At 34.2% G+C, this 8,531-nt stretch overlaps 1 pseudogene; it reads right to left on the bottom strand.

Annotated features, from left to right (window-relative positions):
- Positions 1–4,934: 4,934 nt before the first annotated feature.
- Positions 4,935–8,486, bottom strand: LOC141561898 (vigilin pseudogene; annotated as a pseudogene).
- Between the last annotated feature and the right edge of the window lie 45 nt (positions 8,487–8,531).

Raw genomic sequence — 8,531 nt, 5'->3', positions numbered from 1 at the left:
GGAGTAAATGGAAGTCAATGACTCCATGAGACATCAAGAAACAATAAAACAAAGCCAAAAGAATGGAAAAGTAGGAGAAAATGTGAGATATCTCATTGGTCTAGGTCACAGTGGTCCTCAAACTTTTTAAAATAGGGAGCCAGTTCACTGTGGCCCGCGGGCCATAGTTTGAGAACCCCTGGTCTAGTATGTCAAGGAGAGATAAATTAAGAATTATTGAACTACCTAAAAACATTATAGGTTTATAATGCATACATATATGTATATGCATTATGAATATGTAAATATGTATACATATTCATAATACATATATATGTATATATATATATACATATATATAAACATGCATGTAGATATGCATGTAATTGGGCCCTGATGATTTAGGTTCAGATGGTAAAATGAAAATTTAAAGAATCTGCCAATCACCTTTTGAAAGAAATCTTGAAATTGTAAACTCTCAGGAATATTATATCCAAGTCCAAAGCTCCCAAGTCTAGGAGAAAATATTACAAGCAGTCAGAAAAATCATTTCAAATACCATGGAATTACAGTCAGGATGCAACAAAGTTTAGCAGCTTCTGTCTTAAGAAGTGGAGAATTAGGTTAATTAGGTTAATTAAGAATAACTTATCCAGCAAACCTAGGTGTAATATTTATGGGGGAAACATTTAATTTCAATTCAATTCAAATATTCAATTCTAATGAAATAGAATACTTTTAAACATGTCTGATAAAAAAAGACTAAAGTTGAATATAAGACTGAATAGAAGCATAATAAATTAAAATGAAAGAATTATCATAAGAGATTCAATAAAATTAGACTATTTAATTTTTATATTGGAAGATCATTCATGTTACTCCTAAACATTTTATAATTCTTAGGGCAATTATAATGAGTCTATATAGACAGAAGTCATGAAATATGAGTTTACTTATGCTGGGGTGATCTAAAAGAGATTAAAGAATGAGGATGCAGAAGGCATTGGGAGAAGTGGTGAGATAGAATGGGGGAAATTATTTTACACAAAAGAGGGCCACAAAAAAAGAGCTTTAATATTGAATGGGAAATTGGGTGTTAGGCAAAACTTGAACTTCACTGTCATCAAAATTGTTTCAAAGAAGAAATGGAATAGTATATACTTGAGCACATGCACACACACATAAACACATGTGCACACACAATTGGGTATAGAAATCTATAATGTCCAGTAGGTAAATAGGAAGGGAAGGAAAGAGGATAAGGGGGATGGGTGGAATGAATAAAGGATGAGTGGATTAGTGGATATAGTAGTAAGAAGCAAAATAAGCTTGAAGGAGGCAAGGATACAAAGAGAGAAGAATAAACAAGAAGAGGGATTCTCAAACTATGGCCTGTGGGCCAGATGCTGCCCGCTGTGGATGTTTATGTAGCCCACTGGGTTATGGCAAATGAGCTGAGGGGCAAAGAGTTTTTGTTTTTAATATAGTCTGGCCCTCCAACAGTCTGAGGGACAGTGAACTGGCCCCCTATTTAAAAAGTTTGAGGACCACTGAACAAGAGAAAACAGAATGAAGGAAAATACACAGCTAGATATAATTTTGAAAATGAATTGATGAGCTCACTCATAAGAGGAAAATAGATAGTAGAACACATTAGAAACTATAATCTAACTATATATTATTTACATGAAACTTACTTGAAATGGAAAGACAGACACAATCTTAAAATACAGCACTAGAGCAAGGTCTATTCTGTTTCAGTTGAAGATAAAAAGGACAAACAAAAAAGGTATAGCATCATGATATCAAAGTGAAAGCAAAAATTAACCCAATTCAAAGAGATATTCACTACATTTTGCTAGAACATGATCACTAATAATGAAGCAATATAAAAATAAATAGTATGATTTTCTTTGACAAACTTTGTTTCTCAAATATATTAAACATTTATGTGTGTATATTTATATATGTGGATGTATATATACACACACACACACATACACACACACATACACACACACACATATATATATATAAATGAGACACATTTATAAAAATAAAAGCCATTTACCAACTGATAACTTATCAAGGAATATACCAAGAGTTTACAGAAAAATAAATCAAACTTATCTATAATCATACAAAAAGTGCTCTAAATTACCATTGATTGGAAAAAGGCAAATTAAAATAGCTTTGAGGGAACACCTCATACCGATCAGAAATAACAAATGCTAGAGTGAATGATGGAAAGTATGTACACTAATAAACCACTGGTTGAGTTGTAAATTAATCAAATGTTTCTGGATAAAAATATAGAACTATGTTCAAAGAGCTATAAAATTGTGTATCTCCTTTGACTCAGTAAACTATCACTAAATTTATTTCCTAAAAGGATCAAAAAAGGAAAGCATATATATATATATATATATATATATATATATATATATACATACATACATATATTTTATATATGTATATATATATATACATACATATATTTTATATATGTATATATATATACATATATCTTTATATATGTATATATATATACATATATATACACACACAGAAATATTCATAGCAACTATTTTTGTGGTGGAAACAATTGAGAGAAAACTCATTATTTTGGGGAATGGATGAATAAGTTGTGGCATATAATTTTGATGGAGTACTATTTTGCAGTATAAAATGAAGAGGTAGTTACAGGAAAAAATACTATATATATATATATATATATATATATATATATATATATATATATATATATATATATATACAGAGACAGAGAGAGAGAGAGAGAGAGAGAGAGAGAGAGAGAGAGAAACTGATACAAATTGAAGTGAGAACTAGATCATTTTGCATAGTTAGAGCAATTTTGCAACAATAGTCAGTGTGAAAATCTTTGATACTTTGATCAATAAAATGATGCAAAACAATTCCAAAAAACTAACAAAGAAAAAAATACTATCCACTTTCATTAAAAAGAACTGATACACTCATTGAAAATTGAATTATAAATGTATCCATTTGAAAAAATGTTTTATATGATTTCACTATTTCTACTTATACATCTGCTGAAAATATTAATACTCTACTGCTGCTAATATTATTATTATTAATGCTGCTGCTGCTATCACTATTACTGTTGCTGCTGCTGCTGCTACTCCTACTTTACTATTATTATTACATATACTATGTTGTATAATACCACTTTTACTATTACTATTACTGAGGCTGCTGCTGCCACAATATTACTATTTTTACTACCACTATTACTGATACTATTACTCTTGATATTGCTGCTGCAATTGATACTACTATTATAGCTATCATATTACTACTGCTGATGATGATACTATTACTACTATTATTATTACTGCTACTACTAATATATATATATATATATATATATATATATATATATATATATATATATATATATATATTACTGCTACTGCTGCTGACATTATAGCTACTGTTACTACTCTACTACTACTACTACTACTACTACTACTATTATTATTATTATAATTATTATTGCTATTGCTGCTGCTACTGATACTGTTGCTGATCCTACTACTATATCTGCTATTACTTAACTACTGCTGCTGATCACTGCTGATTACTGCTGATTACTGCTGATTACTGCTGTTGACTGTTGCTGACTGCTGCTGGTTACTGATACTGCTGCTGATACCAGTACTATTACTATTATTGCTCTTGCTTCTGATATTACTATCAATGCTATTGTTACTATTATTGCTCCTGCTGACTATTGCTGACTGCTGCTGAATACTGTTGACTACTCCTGATGACTGCTGCTACTTATTGATTACTGCCTGTCATTTATTGCTAAATGCTCCTGACTCCTGCTACTATTGCTGCTAATGCTCCTGCTGCTTTAATACTACTCTCACAATTACTATTACTGTCATTGGTGCTGATACTACTCTATTATTATTATTATTGTTGTTGACTATTGCTAACTGATGTTGATTACTGTTGACTGCTGCTCCTGCTGCTGCTTCTGATACTATGTCTATTACTATTGTTATTACTGCTACTGCTAATGCTGACTGCTGCTGATTGCTACTATTGACTATTATTGATTGCTGATTACTACTGCTATTGCTTGAGACACTTCTCCTGCTATGCCTACTATTACTGCTAATACTATTACTGCAGCTGCTGCTTTGGTTATTACTTCTCAGAGGGTGTCAACAAATTAAAGAAAATAAAGAAAAACATGTTTTGATATCCCTTAGCTTAGGCAGCCAATTGAAATCTGAATTCTTAGAAGTGGCATCTAGAAAATAAGCTCATGATGTATTCATAGCTTGGTAAATTACTGTTACCTATTGGACTTCGAGTCAAGAAGCTCTGAGTTTAAACCCAGTCTCAGACACTTTTTACCTGTGTGACCCTGGTGAATGACTTTATCTTGCCTCAGTTTTTTATCTGTAAAATGAGAACAACAGCATCTACATCAGGTATAAAATGATATTTGTAAAAAGTTTTGAAATCTTTAAAGTACTATATGTTATTTATCACAATACATTTGCCTCTCTTTTTTGTACATACAGGGAGTAAATAAAGTTAAATTATTCAAGGTTTTCTTACTATTTTTCTAAAATCTCAGTCGCTTTTGTTTTGAAGCATTTCACTTATATTTTTAATATATAAAACAGTGGAAAGACTATTCTAGAGTGGAGACATCAAAGAACAGACCTTGAACATAAACTGGACACCTGATAAAGCCATGAACCATTGAAGTCAGCAGAGAGGACCCAGCACTACATGCTGGGAGTCCTCTTTGTGTAGGTGACAGTGTGGAAGGGGAGGTAAGAAAGAGACACACAGTTTACATTGGATCCAGTCACTGCTTCAGATTAAGACACAGAATTTGTGATTGTATATACAGATTGTCATCTAGAGATCTTTCTCCATTTTGATCATTAACATTTGGTGTTCCAAGGCAGAATCTTAGGGTCTACATGGGCCCCAAAGTTTGGGAAATCTTCAGAGCTTCTCATGTCAGAAACCTCCTCACTGCTGCCTAATGCCCATTAGGCATCTTTCACCAGAAAGCCTTTGGATTGTGCTTTGGCCTCTTCATAAACAAAGGGCTTCATGTAAACCTGTAGCCTTGGTCCCTACCACATCAGCCCAAGTATTGTTTCTCTAGTCTAAGGACATGATTATTGGCTTCTTCCACATTCTGAGAAAGTCCTTTGACAGTCCAGAGTTAGGGTGGGGACTCTGCTCTGCAAGAAATAGATGTGAACTCATCCATGATTCTGCAGATAGTCTTGCCTCAGGCTACAATAATGTGGGTGAGGACTTGATAGTCAAGTGAGAATTAATTCTCTGAGAATATCTGCTCCAGATCTCCAACAATTTTCATAACTGTATCATGGGGAGCTTCTGTATTCTTTTCCTACCTTGTAATAGTAATTTGGTCCTATATCTGATTTTCATCCTCCTTGTTGGAAAATTGGAAAATCACTTTGGAGTTAGATATTCATGTCAAATTCACCATCATTTATAGACCCCATATCTTTTTTGCACAATTATATAGTTATGGACATGAAAGGACATTTTGAAATCAGTGCCTCAAAAGCTTTCTTGCCAATCTCACACTTTTCTTTTCCATTGGAAATTATGAGGATTCCTTAGAGAACTAGAGTCAATTTCTTACTACTACTATTACTACTACTACTACTACTATTAATATTATTGCTACTGTTGTTGCTACTGATACTGTCACAGATCCTACTACTATATCTGCTATTCCTTAACAAGTGTTGCTGATTTCCCTTCCCTTCCCAATTGCTTCCCCATGTTCTTGAACTACTGGCTCAGCAATGGGAAATATATTTTCCTCCCTGTCAGGTCTGGACAAAAAAATACTGGACAGTATGACTGGTTCTGGAAGAGTTAAAGCCCTTGATGGAACAGTTGCACTTTGGGGGATGGAAACTCTATTATCCTCCAAATTCTAACTGATCTCCTGAATGAATTTTTTGCTGCCTCTACACAATGACGTTATGTAAGAACTAGTTTCTTTAGATGACAAAATAGTGATGATTGAGCAACAGTAAGATTGTATGATGGTCAGTTCTGATGGGCAAGACTCTTTTCAAGATTGAGGTGATTCATGCCAGTCCTAATGGTCCTGTGATGGAGAGAGCCATCTGAACCCAGAGAGAGGACTGAGGGCATTAAGTATGATCACAACATAGCATTTTCATTTTTGTGGTGGTTGTTGTTTGCTTGCATTTTTTTTCTTTCTCATTTTTTCCCATTTTGAGCTGATTTTTCTTATGTAGCATGATAATTGTAGAAATGTGTATAGCAGAATTGTAGCTTTATAAAGAATTAACTACCCAGTAAGATTCAGCATCATCTTTCAGAGGAGGTGATGGAGCTTATATGAAGTAAAAAAATTTCAATCATTTCTATTGAAAAAAAAATATATCTACAAACACAGGACTAAAGAGAACCATAGAAAGGTAAACAGAAGGAAAATATATAGTTAAAAATTAAATTGTTTATATCCCTAGATGGGAAAAATGTCTGTAACTCTTGAGAATGATATCTGACACTGGGACAGATCATGGACTAAGAGTATGGTTGTGAATGAACTCTAAGGTGATATCAAAGAAAAAGACATCTAGGGGTGGGAAAAGGGCTATGCTGGAAAAAGATGAAAGGGAAGGTATAATGGGCCAATGAGTATACACTAGGAGGCTCAAAAGACCTATTGCAGTTGAGGGGGAAAAGAAGGGGGATGACAATTGTCTGAAGCTTGATCTCATCGTTTTGTCTCTAAGAGAGATTAACTTTTTTAAGTCCAAACTAGCTCCCTGGAAGTTTCAGGATCAGCCAGAGTCAGGATAAGTAAAGGTCTTTAGGGGGAGATTTAAAGAAGCAGGCAAACTGCCAGGAGTTTTGCTAAAGATCTCTTCTTGATTCTAGAGCCAGAATCTCCACCTTTCTCCTCCTTGTTCTGCTGCCAATTGACTCTCTGGCCTCTTGTCACCCTACCCTCTAATCCTTGCCTACAATTATCTTAACCCCAAATATTGAGCCATCACCAAACAGTGAAAGGGCCATTTTCCCAAACATATGCTAATAGAGTCATTATCCAATAAGTAATTAGTCTTAAGTGTCTGATTCAAGTGCACCTTTTTTTTTTTTAATTCATTTTTCCAAATTATCCCCTCCCTCCCTCCACTCCCTCCCCCCCGATGGCAGGTAATCCCATACATTTTACATGTGTTACAATATAACCTAGATACAATATATGTGTGTAAATACCATTTTCTTGTTGCACATTAATTATTAGCTTCCGAAGGTATAAGTAACCTGGGTAGATAGACAGTAGTGCTAACAATTTACATTCGCTTCCCAATGTTCCTTCTCTGGGTGTAGTTATTTCTGTCCATCATTGATCAGCTGGAAGTGAGTTGGATCTTCTTTATGTTTAAGATTTCCACTTCCATCAGAATACATCCTCATACAGTATTGTTGTTGAAGTGTATAGTGATCTTCTGGTTCTGCTCATTTCACTCAGCAACAGTTGATTTAAGTCTCTCCAAGCCTCTCTGTATTCCTCCTGCTGGTCATTTCTTACAGAGCAATAATATTCCATAACCTTCATATACCACAATTTACCCAACCATTCTCCAATTGATGGACATCCATTCAACTTCCAGTTTCTAGCTACAACAAAAAGAGCTGCCACAAACATTTTGGCACATACAGGTCCCTTTCCACTCTTTAGTATTTCTTTGGTATATAATCCCAATAACAGCTCAAGTGCACCTTTTTCATATTTTCAGCCTTTTACATAACATATTACTTTAGTTGGGTATAGAAACTTATTTAATCCTAAAAAGAAGTAGGAGAAAGAAGAGGAAAAGAAAAGTGAGGCAAAGGAGAGAAAGGAAGGAAGGAGTACTACAGAAAAATGTAAGAGAAGGGTTGATAGAAGACAAGACAAGGTACTGGGTAGAGTGGGTTAAAAACACTACTAAGAAAAGGGGGAGGACTGATAAGAGATAAACTAGTGGAGGGGGTTGGTTTAAAAAACACTAGTAAGAGAAGAGGGAAATAGAAGATAAGAGGTGGGGTGGGTAAAAAAAAACACAGGACTACTGAAAGGGGAAATAGAGAACAAAAGTATATACGGGGGGAAAAATAAGAGGGAGGGAAATACAGAGCTCTTAATCACAACTGTTAATGTGAATGGCATGAACTCTCCCATAAAATGGAAGCAAATAGAGTGGATTAAAAGTGGAATCCTACTATATCTTGTTTACAAGAATTACATCTGACATAGGGAGACACATACAGAGTAAAGGTAAATGGCTGGAACAGAATTTCCAGGATTAGCAATTATCTCCCACCTCTGTGTATACATACTTGTTGATGATGAAATGGGTGAAGTGTCCTTTGATACCAATGAAAAACTTAAGATGCTTGGGTAGAAAGGACAATTCCATTTCTCTAATACTAGCCAGATGGTTCTAAATGAAAAAAAATTGGGG

The sequence above is a fragment of the Sminthopsis crassicaudata genome, chromosome 3, assembly GCF_048593235.1.
Source record: "Sminthopsis crassicaudata isolate SCR6 chromosome 3, ASM4859323v1, whole genome shotgun sequence".
NCBI lineage: Eukaryota > Metazoa > Chordata > Mammalia > Dasyuromorphia > Dasyuridae > Sminthopsis > Sminthopsis crassicaudata.
The sequence above is the reverse complement of the archived record's forward strand: the minus strand, read 5'-3'. Positions and strand labels throughout refer to the sequence as shown.